We start from the raw sequence: 19,121 nt of genomic DNA, 5'->3' as shown, positions 1-19,121 counted from the left end.
CCGGGTCCCCGGTACCGGCATCCTCTCCCCGGGCGGGAGGCCGGTCTGTGGGCTGCTGCGGAGCCCGGCTGTCAGCTCGCCCTCCCGCCAGCGCCGCAGGCAGCGGGGGGAAAGAACTTTGTGGAAGCCGAGGCAGTTTTGTGGGTGGTTTTTTAAATTTTATTATTATTATTTTTTTCTAAAAGTGACTCTGAACTCGTTGCAAAAAGCAGCCGCGAGCCCACCCGCGCTGCTGCTCCTCTTCCCTGCGCGCGCAGTGACCGCGGACCCGCGTCCCGGCACGCGCGGGCGCTAATTGCTCGGGCGCCGCAGCTGCTAATGAGGGTGATAGGCAGCGCGCGGGCGCGGCGGGCCGCGCGGACAGCGGCGGGAGGTGCTGGCTGGAGAACGCTGCAGCTTGCCCTGTAACAGGTAAATCTGCATTGCAAATACGCCGAGTTTAAATAAGACTTGCTGCCTTCTCCCGCTCTTTCTTTTTTCTTCTTCTTTTTTTTTTTTTTAATATCTTTTTTTCTTTCTTTCTTCTGAGTTACCACAATGAATTACTTAGTTTTGTACCTTGCTTTCAGTTCACTTAGCTATTTTAAGAAATTGGACGCAAGCATTGTCTCGGCTAGATTTAGAAACCAAATTATGTGCTCAGTTATGTGTTAGCTCCTTAAAGCTTTTAAATATTAAAATCTAAACCCCAAAACACAGTGATTTATGACATCTTGAAAACTTTCTGGAAGCCATCAAAACAATGAACTGAATGGAAACAGACTTTCTCCTCCCTCAGTTCTGTGAATGCTCAGGTTATCTGATATTCACAAATGAGCAATTTCGCTGGTTTCAGTAGTACGAGGAAAACGTTGTGGTTGTGCCGAGTTATCCACAGTGTCTGGGTTTCTCCATCCACGTGGAGCTCCTTGACCTCAGTAACTCAGATGGGCTCAGAATTGTAATTCAGATGTTCTGTGCGAAGGCTGTGGAGTTGACGCCTGCAAACTGCTGAGGCATCTGCTGACCTCAGCTGAAATCTGCACCGTTGTTGCTGAGTCATCTGGACAGAAATATTCAGGGAAGAAATAAAGATTTTTAGATTTTACCCTCACATGGGCAGCCCGTTTCATGTTGGTTTATTTATTACTTGGTACATATTTCTTGCATTTACAAGCAAATTTATTTGTTCAGTGGTTAGCATATGGAAACTATTAAATGACTGAAACTGTAATGATGCCACAGTCCTTTATATCAAGCAATGCTATATATATTTATAGAATCTTAATCTAAAGAGCTCTCATATGAGTCTCAGTGCATCTCTAATCCAGTATTTATCTCCACTACTGACAAAAGACTAAAGAGTATCTTCTGAATGTTGGTCTTGGATCACATTTGTAGTAGGTTTCTTAACTGTATGATAATTTACCATAAAGTTAATCACCTGAAATATTCCAAAGAATGATCTTTTGCAGTTTTTTACAGCTGGAAGTTTTCAATTAAAAGCTGTAGAGCTATGCGCACATTTTCTTGAAAGAAAAAATAATCATGCAGAAAACCACTTTTCTCCTGGTTTCATCAGGTTTTTCTTGTTTTAAGTGTGTATCTAAACTTTGCTCTTTTTTTCATATCCTTAAAGTAAAAACAGTTTTACATTTTTGAAGGTGTTAGCTGAGACAATATTAACAGGCCAAATTGATCAATAATGAAGCAATACTTCTGTTTGTGTTAATGGGAGGTTGTTTCATTTGCTTTGAAGAGTTTGGTCCAGGTTGTTTATCTAAAGCAGAAAAAAGGATTAAGTGGTAAAAATGCCAAAATTGTCTAAGTCTATAAAAAGATGTTCGTGGTCCATACAAGTATCACAAGCTGCAGATTTTTTGGTCGTAGCAGCTCCCAGTAGTCATGCTGAATCACTTGACTTCCCACGCTGGTAATCTTCACAGCTGAAGTTTTAGCTTGTCACTTACTGTGGTACACACCTGCATTATTTTTTCCCCTTCTTAAATAACCTCTGGGTATGAACACAATAGACAAAAATAGACCTTTAAATGCTTTTTTCTCCCTCTTAAATAAACAGGTTCATTTCAGAAGAGTAGTTCTTTGTGATGCAGGTGTAACCCTCAGGGGAATGTGTGCTGTAGATTTTCATTATGGTCAGTCTGTGAAATAGACATCGTCTAAATCCTCAAACCTTTTCACTGTCTCTGGAGCTCCTCCTCTAAATGTACTTTTGTTGGCAACAGTGCAGCACAATGTATTTCTTTAGTGTAGAGTGGTTAGGCTGTTGTGGTGTGTGTTTGTTTGTCCCCCCGTGATATTTGCTTTGGTGTTTAAGCACATGCATCTATAAACATACGTATGTTTATAAAACAGTGTATTAGGAGGATGCAATATACTGTGAGGAAATCATCGCTAGGTGGCTCTGAATTGTTGATAAAACTTAGGACTGCGATCGTGTAAGTTGCCTTCATGTGTGGATGGGTCTTTAGTTTGTTGATTTGTAAAACAAGGATCATAATGTTTTATAAAGATAGCTGTAATTAATCCAACTGTGAAATACAGGTGTTACCTCCAGCTGTGAGATACAGAACAGATACTGAATGGAGGGGCACAGTTGTTTCTTTTTCCTGCCTTGTGGAGATCCAGTGGTGCCATTCTTCTTGTCACTGGGGTTTGACTTTTGTTGTTTCATCTGCTGGAAGAAGTAGCTTTCTGGGACTGTTTGCTTGATTCCTTGCCTGATGTGTCTTGGCATGAACTGGTGTCAGGAATGTCAGTCATATTTGTCCTAATACTATATGACAAAACCTTCTGTTAGGTGGCCATGCACAGAGGGGACGCACTCTGTCTTTATATCTTCTCTGTAGGCTGTTGGCAATCCAGTGACTGCTGGGCCTGCGTATGGACTGCCGGTAGCAGGAATTGTGGAGCTGTTTTGTGTTGATGCGAGGAAATAGATTTTTATGACATAAAATTTTGCGCTAGCACTTCCATGGAACGTGCACCATAGCATAGTTCACAAGGCTGCTATGTTGGCTGCTAGTTTCTGCACCAACACTGCTTTGTTGATGTTTGTATTTTCATTTGGATATTTTGTATTAATTTCTGAAACTTGCGTTTTTAACTGTGAAAAACCCCCTGATTCCCACCAATGCCACCGCACACTTAAATCATAAAGTGAGGAAACATTTTCCTCTGCTCTGTTTTTCCCTCTAATTTTCTTTAAGCTTTTCATGTTCCTTAACTCCATTGCTGAAGTGGTTGAGAGTTGAAATGTGACGTGGAAATTGGCTCCATTGAGAAGTAATTCAGTGTTCTGAGTTGAAAACCATGCACTCCATTTTTGGAACTTTAACAGCATGTGCATTAAAGCACTTTGTTTTTTCTCAAATATGCATCTACTGATTCCGTCAGTTGTGTATGCTTGGTTAACATCACTTTACAGGGAAGCAGGAAAGGCCATCGTTCATTCTACAGTAACTAAATGGTTCCTCTAAAGCAAAAATCAAGTACAGCTCTTACAGCCCAGGCAAAGTGTAGAAGAGCAGTTATTTTTCGTGGGCCGCCCACTAGCCGTGGGATGTGTTGCCCAGCTGGAATCTAGCAGAGAAAAAAAGTTAACACTTGAATATCTGAAAACATCGTCATCGTAATCAAATAAAGTTCCATGAACACTGTTCCGGTTTCTTGTACAAACATGCTTGCAGTTCTGCATGAATATCTGAGAAGTACAGAGTATGTACAGGAGCTGAATAAAAGTGAGAGTATGCTGTTATTTATGATCAATCCATTACTTGTGTTAAAGATCAATATCCTGACTTTATTGACATTGGTTGTTGACCTCAGTGAGCTTTGACTTTTAACTCAGTCTGGTTAACGCTAAACTTTCTATACTAGTAAGTGCAGTGTTCTGCCTTTATACAGAGCCAAAGGATTCAGCCATCATACAGTTCTTCTGTGGATTTTGCTTGAAGATCAGAGGGAGGTACCACCCGAGCACATGCGTGTGTGGGAAATATGTTGAGTCATCTGAGAGATTGAATTGGTAGGATCTGTTTACTTGTTTTCTCTTCATTGTTGTTTTTGAGCTTCTTGGTTAACTATTTTCTATGTAAATATGGATTCATTTATGGGAAATTTTGAGGAAAAGGTTGAATATGGTCCAGGGTATATATGACTGAGCAGAAAATGTACAGCATCTTTGTATTTGACATTAATGAGATCACTCCAAGAATCCTCTGTCAAGTTTAGGTGTTCATACCTCAAGGAGGATGTTAAAGTCAAAGAGAAATCAGAGAAGAACTGTAAGAGTGAATAAGGGTTGAATATAGCTCCTGAGGGAGAAATTCTAAGAGCTTAATATGTTAAATATTATCAAAGAGAGAGGCAAGGAGAGACTTGATTGCAATGTTTAAGTGTGTGCATTGTGAACAGAAGTTCTATGATGAAGCAGAAAATGATGGTATAACAAGATCCATTTGCTAAAATACGAGCCAGACACATTTGCAATAGAAATAAGAAATGCATCTTCAGCGATGAGGGTAATTTATTGCAGGTTATGGTAGGATATTCACAAAAGGAAAATTTTAATTTAAAATGTGATATTTTTCCTTTGAGGTGTACCTGAGTAGGAATTAATTGAACACTTATGTCCGTGTTTTATAGATGTCAGAGTAGATGATCACTGTATTCTTTCTATGTCTAAATACATGAATATACATAAAAAGAAAATAATAAAATATGGTTCTTTAACCCTATTGAAATTAAAACAGAGCTGATAGTTAATGCAAGACTTTAAAAATGTCTAAGATGCTTGGAAACAGTGAACTTATTTTAGAAATTCTGTACTGAAGTTTGAAGATCGCTGAGTTGTGTTGGCTACAAAATTCTTCATCAATGGAAAGATGTCATTACACTCAATTTCTGCATTAGTAGGTCTTGGCCATTGTCTGTAAATACTTGATTAACATGCCAGTTGCTAAGACTCCTTACAAGTTTTCATGAAAGTACTGTGGAAGTAAAGCTGGTTAAAGTCCAGAATCTGAAAGAAAGGTGAAATTAAAAAAAAAAATAAATTAAAAAGTAGTAATCCTGATGTCATTGAGTAGCTTTCATAGAAGAGAACACTTGGGCTGCTTTAGAAAGATTGCCGAATACAACAGGCTGGTTAACAGAAGAGCCTACTGTGTGTGTGTGGGCATCATTGGAGGGTTTGCAAGGAGGGATAGATATGTAGAACCTGTGGAGATTTCAGGGAAATCTGTGTTATAAAGCATTATCTCCTGCAGTGAAGAGCCAGCAGGAATGTTCTGAGGTTTTTGGTATGCTTGGTTTTACATGCCTTTAGCAGGCAATGCTTTCAGGTTTCAGGCTTAGTGGAATTGTAGGCAGCACAAGAAGTAAAGGAATTGTAAATCAGAACACTGAAACCTCCTGTTGATGCTTAAGTTTGACAGGAAGCACAGAAATCAAGCAACGTGTAAGTTAGATAAGAGATGACTGTCTTGTATACTCTCTTCAGCTTTTTGCAGAAGATATCAGGAATCAGAGTTCAATATGATGAGAAGATCATAAAAATCAATGGAAAAGACCCAAGCCAGCTCTCATCACTCGGTGAAACCAGTCTTTTTGCTTAAATTCCTGAAGATACTGAAGCAATGACCAGAGGATTGATTAGAAGAGCGTGGTTTGGTAAACTGAATCCCGTATGCAGTGAAGACCAGCTGGTTATAATACTGCAGCAAATTAGAGCAGGAAAAATCCGTGGCTGGAAGGAGTTTTGAGAGTCTGAAGATAATTGTGTTTCTTGTCTGAAGTGATAATGTGCAGGTATCCAGATGCTGAAGAGAAAGCTAGATATTTGTTGTGGTATTATCAATGTAAGAGTTGGACATGCCTGTGAAAGTGTGTGTTTGGTTGTTTTTTTTAGGGCTCAGTCAGCAAATTCTTAGCCACTTACTAGTAAGAAAATGTGCAATGAAAAGTATTTAATGGCTTAGAAACCAGTAGGTGATAGATGCATTAATTATTATTGAGGAAGAAAAAAGAGAATCCAAATGCTGTAATTACAGAACATCCTATGTGAATGCATTGTGCATGGCAGAGATGTTTGACCATGTGTTTTCTCCTTACTAATAGCAGGAAGTAACTCATAGGTGTGTACCTATTTTTCTTTCAGGACTTTGTTTGTTTGTTTTTTAATGTCTTAAGTTTTTATTTAGGCATTTTATTTAACATTCTAAGTACTTCCACATAGATTTAATGTTTTCTGCTTTGTATTTACATTCATGTTAGGGACTGCCTAAATTTGTTTCAAACTTTGTAATGACAATGAAAATTTAACATTTATTAAATAAATGATTTTTTTTAATGCACCTAGGCCTAAGACTCTTGTGAATATGTGTGATGTGAAGTGATGTAGGCCAAGTTTATAGTTTGAAAAGATTAACTTAGAGAAAACTGTAATGAGAAGTATCTGTGTAGAGTGATGGGTGAGAAATTCTTAAAAAAAGTAATTATTTGCAGAAAACCATGTGTATACTGGCAATTTCCAAGTAGACTTGGGTGTATTTATCTACCCATTATAGTTCTTATTTTACGGATGAATATGCTAAGTGCTATTCAGAATTATTTGGCCATATGTTCCTGTTTTTATGGAACTTCATTTTGCGGGCTCTTTGTATAAATAAAATTATTCTCTTCGTGCTGGCACGTAGTAAGAGAAAAGAATGTTATTTCAAATGTTATACCTTTTGCAAAAGAGCAGATGGTGTTTGTATGTGGGGCTTCAAGTTAGCTTTATACTTCAAAACTACTGCTGTATTCCAGATTGTCTAAGTGAAATGGGTGTTTCTAGATCTTCCGGAGCATGCCAGGTTATGTCACGCTTGATGTCAGTGTGTTTTAAAGTCAGCAAAGGTGTGGAGTTATATTGACCCTCTGTAGCTTTATTTCACTGTATTATTTGTATAATATGGATTGGTGTCCACGTGCAGGCAAGAGTTGCTTCCTTAAAATTTCTTGTGTGCTGTACTTTGCCAAGACAGGACTGAGGCTGAATGATCTCAGGTTCCTGCACAGTCACTTGTGCCTTTTTACAGATGACCGGAGCTCTTGACTCTTCCAGCCTTTATGATTTCCTTCAGTGGCCACAGCTTTGCAAAGCTGGCAGAGCGTTCTCTTGGTGACATCAGCCAGCACCTTCAACACAGAATCACAACCTCTGGTTGCATCCATCTACTGTCACAGGTGGTTCTCTGCAGTCAGTTTGATACACTTTGCGGGCACTAAATTTGATACAAAAACTCCCAGGAAAAATAGTGGGCTGATGAGTAATTTTCCTATTTGTCTTTTAATGTGGAATTTGAAATCCACTGGTCATGCCAATTGTGGAAAAAACCCAAATTTTATGGTCAAGTCTCAGAGGAATTCATAGGTGGGAACTGCAGTCTACATTGAAACATTAGATTATTACACTTGCCTTTTTATAAATGTATTCTAAGAGATTTATATCTATGAATCACAAACATCATGCTGGGTGAGACTAAGGGCAGGGATTTACATTGTATTGCTATCTAAATTAGTTAATTGTCTTTCACTATTTCCTTGCTTTGTTGTTGTTTTTCTTTAATGACAATATTTGGACATGTTTAAAAACATGCTTTCCTTGTTTTGATTTGCTTCAGATAACATTATTTTAGAACTCTCTTAGTAGGAACAAATCCGTATGAACTCTGGCACAGAAATTAATTCTTGTGTGAATATTTGAAAGTGTAATTAGAGGGGAGCGAAGAATATTGAACTGGTGTAGATACACACCTTATATCTATAACAAATAAAGGATTATGCTGGGGATTTACAGAATTCTGTAATCTGTCTGCTGACACTGGCTGTTGCTGTGGGAACCAGTACAGAGCATCTACAGGATGAAGGAACTACCTCTGGGGGAAGGAACCCTGAACCTCACGGGTCACCCGTATAGGAAAGCAAAAAGTACTGTGCCTCTGGCTAGTGTAATGGGCTGTGTCTGAGGGTCAGTTATGGAAGCCTATTAAAATATTAGTGGATTTACTCATTTCGAGGTCTCTGAGATTACCTGTGGAAGAAAATAGTTGACAGATCAGGCTGCTGCTTCCCTTAACTATTAAGGGAGACAACTGTGATGCAGTGCAATCTTCTGCATCCTGTACATATGAATTACAGCCATTTGGACCATGCATACAGGGGAGAGACATAAAAAGTTCTGATCAAAAAGGAAGATAGTTACATGGTGTCAGAAACATGACTCTGAAATTTTTATTTTAGTAGTGAGGTGCTGCACTACTGCATATTTTTACTGTATCACTTGAGAATAAAGCCGTAAAGCCTATACGCTATTGTTTAGGTAAGTCCTTCAGAAGTGAGGCATATGTTGAAATACTCGAAGAAGCCTGGTCTTGTTTTGAGGCCAAAATGCTGGCCCAGAGCTGATATGTGAGCATATATGTTCAACATGCTGAACTACTGGTTATTCAGTCTTCTTTCTCAAAGAAAACATGCGAAAGTATCCAGTTTTTTCCCTGGATGAAATGAGAACAAATGCAAAAATGTTTTTACATCAGATTGAATTATTGTTTTCCTACCAGCTAATCACATGTATTAGATGCTTGATGAGTGTTTGCTATTCAAAAAGCAGATACAACATGGGCAAGTGTGTTTGGCACAAGCCAGATGGTTTGATTTTTTTTTTTTTTTTTTATTTTTTTGGTCTTAATGGAAATAGTAAAAAAAAAAAAAAAGTATGCAGGGAGCAAAGAGGCTGTGGAGAACATGGTGTTCCCAGGGGAAAAAAAAATGCATCTCTAGTTCTGATCCATTACTAGACTTCACAATTTTAATACAGAGCTTCTATTGATTACTGAGTTGTGGCTTCTTTTCACTTGCTTTGTCCACTACTTGTCATGCTTGAAAAATGAACATTTTGGGATATGTTTTCTTCTTTTCATCCTTGGTCAAAAAAAGGGTTTTTCTCGTGATGTTTACTAACAGCTGTTTTTCATAAGTGTGTTTGTGTGGAAAATACTCATATCCCATGTGGTATGGCTGGCTTTTCCACACAGCAATACTCCACCATAACAAAAGTGATTCTGCATAGACACTTAGTGTTTTGTATGCCAGCACTTGAGTCTTTCGAGGTTGAGTGGATAATTAACTTTGAAACTAGGAATGTTTAAGTTCACTAAGTTTGCATGTGTATTTTACATGGGTTTCAGTTCTTAAACCAGTTCTAAAGGATACCTCAGTTTTTGAGAATAAATAAGGTCTTTTGTTTGTGGTGGTTGTGTGTTTGTTTGTTTTTGTTTTTTTCTCTGTGAAGTTATTTTTTCATTATTCCTTTTTGTTTGTAAAAAGGAAGATGCTGCTGTTTTGTTGGGTAATATACAGATGTATGATCAATGTACCTCTGAGTATAGGGAGCTGAAAAGGAATACACATTTTCACATACGTAATGGTTATATACTGAAGTCTGTAAGCATACAAGAATTTATGTATGTGCGATTATGATCAGATAGCTGTGTGGCTTCTGAATTTGTTAATGGTTCCAGAAAGGTTGTAGAGAATATTTATAGGAATTTTTTCAGAGTTCCTGTCCTAAGAGGAGCCTGCATTTCTTAGGAAATATATAGTTCAAACAATTAATTAATTCCTATTTCAAATTATGTGAAAATAACCTGAGATGGCCTCCCTTTTGAAATAGGTATTGGTGCTTATACGCTGTATGTATAATGCTAACATCCTTTCTGTCCTGTTGCTGATAGATCGGGAATCGCCAGAGTTGTCTGCGTGTGTTGGTATCTGAGAGATGTATCGGTTGTCTTTGGGTGCGGTAGATGGGACCTGTTGTCCGGTCTTCCTTCCAGTAAAAGACTGGTGTTCCCATACATGAATGTAGGAAAAAAAAAAGTGTTAGTGACTATAAAATTATAGATGAAGTATGGTAAATAAAATACTTGCTCTTGATGCCGTTTCGTAATGCAGAATTGGGTGTTTTTTTGGTGTGTCATTAAGCATGAATGAGAGGTTTAAAAAAACCCTCTTGTTCTTTCTCCAGATTACATATGTTTTAGAAAAATCATACTGATGTATGAGGACTACTTTCTGCTCTTTGGCTTTTTTTTCTTTATAAACTGTCTTTGTAGTTGTATAACATGTTCTCAGTGGCAAAACCCAAGTAATTTATTCATTTTTCTAGTGGATACTTTGTGTGATTCAGTTTTGAAGTCCAATTCTTCCTGCGTTTAACAGAGACACTTTTTCTTTTTTTGGTTGAAAGGAGCTAATTAATGCCACTTCCTAGAAAGATGAGATAGAAGTGTTACCAAAAAAAGAGGGAAAAAAATTTCTTGACCTTTAGTACATAATTATTTTTAGTACCAGTTCAAAAGCCTGAAAATCACTGATGTCCTGAGAACACTTAAAAGTGCCAGCCTAAGAGATATATCAAAGTAATTCAGTTTTTCAGAATTGAAATAAATGTGATTTAAAGGGAAACTGTTGAGATACGTAAATCTTAAAACCACATAGTGGAAATTTGGTTTTTATGCTGTTTGAAGTCTTGCATTTACACTATTGGTTCTAGAACTAATTAACTGAAAGCTGTAGAAAAACATTAGAGATCATTATTATGATTATGTTGCTCCCTAGGGAATATAAATTTATTTATTGTTTATCTCTTGTTTTGGAGATATTCCATCTAGAAACTTTTATTCAGTTTCCTCGTGCAGTGTGAAGTATTCCAACTTGCTATGTACCTCTATTTAAAGAGTAGGTTGACACCAGGTTTGTGAAGAAAAGTGAAAAAGAACAGAATTTTCTTTGAAACTACATAGAGGAAAGTGGTTTGCGTTGATACGAGATGTGCCTCACAAACCAGCTTAAAATGCAGATTGAGTCTTGTCCTCATTTGCTCTGAGTGGGAACTTGGGTGGGTATTTTCCAAACAAAAGGAAGCCAGTGATCTAGAAATAGGTAAAACTTGAGTAATTCACTGATTGAAATCTAGACATAGGAATCTTCTTGCCTTGGTTAAGCTAAATAACTCTTCCCAAGGACATTCTTTATGCATCAAGAAGTTCCCTTAATTTACAGAAGCTAACATAAATATTACCTCTCTCTCTCTCGTGGTAATCTTATTTAAATCAGGGCTTTTGTTTAAGGCTTTGTTTCTGATAGTCCAATGGGCACTGACTGTACCATAACATGCAGTAGGGTGTGTGTGATTTCATCTGTTTCAGAATTTTTAAAATCCTGCCTGTCCTGGTATACTAATGAAGGTCTTCAGAGCTCTGCACTGGATTTTGTTAGTTATTGCAGCAGGTTAAAAATTAAAAGGAAGTGCCAATGAAAATTAATCAGGAGTACTTTCTGTGGACTCAGTCCTGAGAGTCTGGTTTATTAGGGCGTCATAAGAACAGCAATACTGAGTAAAGAGGGAGTTTGGTGTTTGTCTAAGATTCTGTTAAGATTTCTGGGGCTTTTCCAGGGTGCATTTTTGAGGACTGTTGCCATTTTTGTAGTGCTGTGTCAATGTGGACTGAACAGCAGGTCAGACTTGAACAAAATAAATATACACAGCCTAAAATTTGCAGGATTTTGCAATTGATTGTTACAAAGTTGAACTGTTGGAAAGCTTTAAAAAAAGAAAAAGATTTGTAGCCCTTTAATGGATTATACATTAATGTTACAAAATATTTATATATATTTTTTAATAAGCTGCTACTAAAAAACATACCTTATTTTGTAAACTTTTAAATTCTTTTCAGTAGCAATCTGGTGGCTTTCCATTACTTAGATGTGAAAACCCAGACAAGATTTATTCCTCCTTCCAGCCACTAACCTTTGTTCCTCTTTGGGCTGCTTCTGACATTGTTTTAAGCCCCAGTTTCCAGGGATGTGTGGATGCATTTGGCAAATTGGAAGACTTCACCTACACTGTGTACCGCTCGAAAATGAACCTGAGGCATCTGGTATCTGAGGTGCGAGCCTTTTGTAGTGATTGCTTTAGTCAAGCCAGTCTTGGGACAATGAAACTTTTACCTCTGGATTTATATCTTGACCACCCAGTGCTTAACTTGGGGCTCTTGCTCAGCAAAACGTTAATATTTGAGATAATATCCTTCCCTCTGCTAGCTCAACAAATTAATGAAGAATGTTTGCTGATACCTCACTGACTTCGCTTCTTAGTGAGGAGGTAATTCCTTCTTTCATGAATAAATATCTGCAGTCATTGGCAAACTCGGATGACTATAAATGTTTCACAAAGGGCTAAAACAAACTGTGGGATAGTCAGGGTTGCCCATTTAGTGCTCTGAATGCTTTAACAGTCCAGTCTTGACTTTTCTTGGTTGGAGGTCAAGAGCTGATGTGAACAAACCTGGTTCTCACACATGCAGGGTCCCTTCCACATAGTCCTTTTTCACACAGATTGGTGTATCCCTGCATAAGAGCAATACTTGGGGTCTTGAATTGAGCATACCATACTAATGTGAGAGTACGAAACCTGCATCTTCTTACATCAACAGGCATCAAATGGCTCTTTTAATAATAAGAGATGATAGGAGGAGGAGAATGTGATGTCTTTGACTTCTTGTTACACAGAGTAGAATGTCATGTACAGAACAGGCTATTGAAGAGGTTGCACTAGAATATTGAGTGTCTGTGGAAAGTCTGATTGTCGAAATGCATTGCCCTAGTGCGAAGCAAGGGTGAGATTCACTAAAAATAAATTCCAGCAAATGAAGTTGGGATTCATTTTTATTGCATATTTCATTTCAGGAGTAGCTTTCTGAATTGGATTCCTAGTGAGAATTTGTCAGAATTTTATACATAAGCAACAAAGATTCATGAACAGTTTATTTCAGTTTGTTTTTCCCTGATCTATGCATGAGTTTATTAGCTTTAGGCAGGCCCATAGGGATTAAAACTGTTCTCTTCTAAAATTCAACTCGTAGTGCTACCAGGTTTTGTTTCCTTTTAACAAGCAGAGACCTTAGGTAGCAGAGATGCCAGAGAGCTGCAACTCCAACCTCTGCAATTCATGCCTGTTCTCATCCAAATGTGTCTGGTATTGGACTGCAGTGGATTTGAGGTCAGGCCTGCTGCAAATTTGGTAGTTTGAAGAGAATTAGTTTGGTGGGAAGAAATGTGTGAAAAGACTGAGTGTGTTGTACTGCTGTTTTGACTAATGCAGACTTAACTAATACAAGTTAATTGGGTCCTTTTTTGGTTCCCCCTGTCACATGATATGCTTTAACTAGAACAACTGTTCACTAACAGAGGCGAATGGATGTTAATCAGCTTATAGAATGAGTCCAGTTTGAGAGGTGAGTGAAAAAATGTAAAACCCAAACCCCCAAAAACCCTGTTTATGTAGTAGTTTACAAGAATATATTTTTATTTTACTGACATATAGTTTCTCCAGTCTGGCTCCAAGGCAATGGAAAAATATCTCACTAGAATCAGGATTAAAATACCAAGAGCAGAAGTAATATTTTATCTGAGTAGAAATTATATAATTCTGCAAACTCTGTATGGTCAATCTAGCATTGCATCTCTGTAAAGTGAAGCAGGATGGATGCCGTGCAGCTGTGCTCCCGACCTGCTGGAGCTGCCCAGGCGGCTGCTGATGCTCTGAGTGGTGTGGAGTTCCCCATGTGCTGATTTCATGGTGTTGCTGGATGTGTTAATGGGACTGGGAGATGCTAAAAGTAGCTTTCCATGAGTTCTAAGCCAGGATATGGAGAACTAGTAGCTCTGTCAAAGCTGGGGATGGACTCTTGGGAAGCTCCTCAGCTGACATGATCTGTTTTCTTAGACCATCTGGCTATTGTTAACATAGTAATGGGCTTTAAAAAAAAAAAAATCTCAACCTCTTTTTTTAAGAATCTAGGGTGTATTTCTTTTTTTTTTTTTTTAATCCTCTGTTCACAAGGATAATGTCTCAAATATGAATATCTATTGAAACAGAAGTAGGGATGAACTTGGATTTGGAAGACTTGGTCAATATTCAAATGCAGCCACTGTTCCCCTGGATGGCCTTTTTTTCCCCTGTGCTTTCAGTTCCCTGTCTATAAAATGAGTGATGTTATGCTGTCTCTCCAGAGAAGTTTCAGAAATTACAATAAAAAGCAGTGAATTACATCTATGAATTATAGTTTTGTATAGTCATATGACTTCAAAAGCTTTATTATGTAACTCTAGTTATCAGCCAAAATTGTAATCTCATTGAATGAATAATGAAGCTTATTATCAGTGGCCATCAACGTATCAAGAATGAAATATGAGGCAAGACAGTTGCTAGGATAATAAATACTTCAAAATACAATTAAAAATACAAAGCAAAGGCAATATAAATAAATGTGACCTTGTTTTTTTGTGCACTCACGTCAATGATTGCAACAGGCCTATGCTGCTTTGTACTGAATATTCATGATCTGTTTAGAAGGCTAAAAATGGATAATTATGGAGGCAATGACATGTTTTGTCAGGCTGTGTTAATACCCTTTGAGCTGTAACTTAATGCTGATCTAGTGGTTACAACGTCGTAGCGTCTCCGGCTTCATGTGAACTGTAGTTTCTGATCTATGAAAATGCATTCCACCATGACTCATGCTTCTCGTCTAGCAGGCTCACAATGTATCTTTTAGCATAAGCTCTAACTAGAATAATAGTAACAGAAAAATATTTTTGATAATGAGGAAAGCTCTGCAAATATTAACAGCATATCGCATACAATTCCTGCGTCAGAGTTGCTTGGGGGACAGGTATTTTTAGTCAAAGATAAATGTCAAAAAATGGATCTTCTAGCAAGAAGGATACTTTTGATCGTCACCAGAGGCAGAGCAGCTTAAGTGGAATTACATTTCTGGATCTGTTTGTGTTCAGTTAGACATTTGTATTCTGGACATTTTCTGTGTGAGCAGAGGATATTTGGAAAAACAAAACCAAACCCCAAAACAACAAACTCTCAAAGAAATAGGAAGTGTTGTTCCAGAAAGGATCACTGGGAGGAGCTGTTTATTACAGCTTTTATGCATTAAATCAGTAGCAAAGGAATGATGAGAGAAGGGGAAGGTGATGTGGAGCCAAACATACTTTGTCATGAATGGGGAATGCTCTCCTGTAGGAAAGTGATCAATGGCTTTCAAAAATACTTTAAAAAAAAAAAAAAAAAGGAGTGCTCACTTCAAGGGAAAGGACTAATTCACTAAAATTGCAAAACTTTCATTGTATATTAACTGTAAAATGGAAGTGCAGTTAGGCCACATGATGTCTGATGGGAATGTGCTAAACAGGTAGCAGTTGTACAACTGTCCATTAACACACTGGAAAGCTCATGAGTTACAGGTAAGACAACCTGGAGTACTGAAAGGATCTTTTTAAACAGTAATCCTATTATATGTAGAAGGTAACCCACCTCATAAAGACGATTTGTATTTGTATCCTGATATGATAGAGTGAAAGGGGAAAAAATGTCTTTGTAAAAATTCTCAACCACAATCTCCATAGTCCCCACTTGAGTGAGCATCAGCCAAGTGAGAAAATGAAAAATTATAACCTGCCAAGCATCAGTGGCAGACTGAAATGAAAAAATTGCAAGTTAATAACAGTGATGCCTCAGAAAAATTTGCTGGCCAATTTAACATTGCTTTATCCAAGGTCACATCTTGCAGCTGATTATTTTTAGTAATTTGCAGATGAGGACTTTCTGCCTTTCTCATGGGAAGATGAGATCAGGGAAATGCCAGGTACAGTTTAAACTCAAGGTTATAAATGTCTTGAAATCGAAAGTGAATCATGTTTCCTGCTTATTTGCCTAAGATTGGGCCCAGAAATTATTTTGATTGTAGTCAAGTGGGATGTCTATACTATCCTTTGTGGCAGCAATAAGTCAATGTAACATGAAAACTCACAGTGGAGTGAGGTTGATGAAGGGTCTGAAAGTAAGAGAAACTAAAACTTGGCAGCATTTCTTCCGGAGCAGACTTTTTCTAATGCTCATGTTGATGATTTTTACTTAGTAGTCTTAAAAGAGATTGTTGTACTTTTTTGAGGTTTCTTGAGGATTGTGAACCTATTCCAAGCTAATGCACAAGATATACTGGAAATGGAGTCCTGAGAAGTAACCAAAGCACTTCACTGGAATCCAAGGTGTGAAAATTGTTAGCGAACTGTAGCAGCACTTAAAATCCTCCAGCACAATATACACAATAATATTAACATTATAGAGTTAACCTCACTACAACATTTGCAAAGTGCTGGCATGCTGTCACTTATTTAAAAGAGATATTTCTTCAACAAATTGAATGTGTCATTAGTTTGTGGGAACTCCTGTGCTAGGCCTGTGGGGCAAAGAGCTCTGTGAGGGGAAACCCTCAATGCTGTCGTTTTAATGTGGTTCTGTGGCCATTTTAATGAAGGGTATGCAACATCCTGATATGCTGAGTGTAAGCAGTGATTCTAGGGAGATTTTTGTGGTCTGGTGGTTCAAAAATCTTGTCTGTGGGTAACAGTTTTTCAGCCACTGAGTTGTAGTTGTGCAGAACAGTGTGCGGTGCTGCTGTCTGGTATGGAAAGTGAAGGGCACTTCTTACTGGAAGGTTAGTAGAGTACTCTATTTGTACCTGCCCTGTTTTCTGACCATATAGATCCTGTTTGTCATTAAAATAATAAAAATACTTGAGCAACTTCATTCAAGGACTTTCCAAAAGGATTCATTTTGATTCCTTTATGTGTGAACTTTGTAAGCCAGGGCTGTTCTGTGTTGAGATGGCCGAAAGTATTGCTGGAGTGCTTTGCAAGAACAAGAGGATTGTATTGCTAAAGGTGTTGTTGGTGATGGTTAATGATCACTGTGGTCAGAAGCCTGGGCTGGTGTCTCAGCCTTTAGAACCAAGTCTGCTGGGCATTTGCTTAGTAGGAATGGCACTGAATTCCCTGCTGTCTTTCCCAGTGTTCCATGGAAGTTCACTATTATCACTCTTGTCCTGTCTGGCTTCTGAGATCTGACAAGATTGCAGCTTGAACTGTTTAATTTTTCTTGCTGTCATACAGTGCATCATCTTGAGTTAGTTCAGTAGCCCTAATCTAATCCTTACTGCAATGAAACTGTGAATGTATCAATCAATACTTATTTCAGTAAACATAAAGCAAAATGAAAATTCTTTTAGACAACTTCTGTCCATTTCATTTTATTTTCTTTTTTTAATCACAAAACTGTCTCATAAAGTTTCCACACTTTCTTAAACTTTATAGTCTGTCTTCTTCCATATACATCAGGCTGATGCCAGCAGCCCTCTCCTCTCCCGAGCAAGGTTCCATCTAATGCATTCCTGCAGCAGAAGGAAGCCGAATCTTTCCTGACACATGCAGGCAGCTGTGGCAGCCAGACCTCTGGACCTAGGAGCAAAAATTTCAGGGATTACGAGACTTCAAACTTGATGTTTTATTGCATTGTTATTTTTCTTCCTCAAAAGTAGTCTTGCTTTAGGATATTTGCAATGCAAGCACAGCAGCTTTAGTATTGCCATCCTCTGGCATCACTCTGGCTTATCATGCAGTGTTATGTGATGTTTGATATCCAGTCTCTGACAGGGTGTACTCTGTCCCAGGCCAGACAGAGCAGCAGATGTTGGATTATATTGACAGCCAAAGTGGAGTCTCTTCACTGAACTATGTGATTTTTTTTTCCTATTTATGCTAAGGCTGCTTTCAGTCGACACAGGAAAATGTGTATCTGGATGTAATATTTCTATAGCTATACATGCTGTCATATACACACACTTTCCACTATTTTTATAGCAGTATAAAGGAGTCTTAGTGGAGATTAAATTCCTGCCCTTTTTCTGTAAAACAAACCCTTAGTCGAATTTCTAGTGTAATAGTTTTCTTTTAACATTTCAAATATTAAGAGATAAATGTACAGGTGAGAAGAAGAAACAAAGCATAGAGAAGATAAACTCATGCCTAGCTATGTACAGATAATTTTTCTTCATACTTTCAAGGACAGAACTGGACTAGTTGTCCCTTCTGTCTATGGCAGCAGTGGTTTTTTTAGCTGCTTTGCCTCTCCGTAGGATGACATGACAGGACACAACTTTCTTGTGCTTGTTTATATACGACCACCTATACGGATGCATAGTACGCTGTGGATGGAGGAGATAGCACCCGTAGCTCATGACCCGCACTCGTAAAATTGCACTCCTTTGCCAGCTAAGAGGGAGTGCGGCAGTCTCTTCTCAAAATCAGGCCATTTTTGGTTGCTGTTGTGAAAAGAGAGAGGCTGACTCTCCTTTTCGCTTTTCAGGAAGCTTAATGTGTTTGTGCTGTCTTCAGCCAAATGCCGATAATAGGCTCTATGAGGGAACTTTTGTGCAATGATTCATTTAGCAATGAAATTGCTTGCAGCAATAGTGGACTTGACCAAGAGAAAGGTAAGGTTAAAGCAAGTATTTAGACTTCTATTTTTTTAAGCTAGTCAGAGTAGATTAAGGCCACTGCATGCACATAAACACTTCAAAATAGAATCACAAAGCTGCACCTTTTTTTTTTCCCGGCGAAATCTTCTGGAACATTGTACAACTATTAACAAACACTCCTTTTAAAGCCTCTTTCTTGTGGCAAGTATTTCTGTATGAGGGTTCTTGACTTGTAATGACAAGAGAGATCCGAATTGTTTATTTTAATTGATCCTTCTAGCCTTAAAACAAATGTAAATACTTACAGACCGCTGTTTTTTTTTGTTTTATTTTCTTTTGAAAACATGGTTTTAAGGTAACTCACTCTGTGATCATGCTTTTATAAATATTTTTCTCATGGGCCTGTTACTTTCAAAGGCTGATAATAAAATGATGGGAGAGATTTAAAATAGATTTCCTTTTTGAAGCTTGTGAGCTGATTATTAAAGTGTGTGAAAGGAGTTCCCTCCCACTACAAAATATTCTTTTGCCAACAGAAAGCATAATACATTCTGATTACACTTATAATTGTAGCACTTCCAGAACAATTACCCTAGTAGTTCATTTTCATATTGTTGGAAATACTATTTGCATGTTATATTTAATTGAAAACGGCATGCTTTGCTTTGTGCACATCTGGAAATA

General features: G+C 37.9%; 1 long non-coding RNA gene across 1 annotated transcript; it reads left to right on the top strand.

Annotated features, from left to right (window-relative positions):
* Positions 1-204: 204 nt before the first annotated feature.
* On the top strand, positions 205-6,349 carry LOC309441289. The gene is made up of 3 exons (XR_014184355.1): positions 205-411; positions 3,907-4,027; positions 5,504-6,349. It is a non-coding gene; the product is annotated as an uncharacterized lncRNA (long non-coding RNA).
* Positions 6,350-19,121: the final 12,772 nt, after the last annotated feature.

The sequence above is a fragment of the Streptopelia decaocto genome, assembly GCF_964273445.1.
Source record: "Streptopelia decaocto genome assembly, chromosome: 6".
Taxonomy (NCBI): domain Eukaryota; kingdom Metazoa; phylum Chordata; class Aves; order Columbiformes; family Columbidae; genus Streptopelia; species Streptopelia decaocto.
The sequence above is the reverse complement of the archived record's forward strand: the minus strand, read 5'-3'. Positions and strand labels throughout refer to the sequence as shown.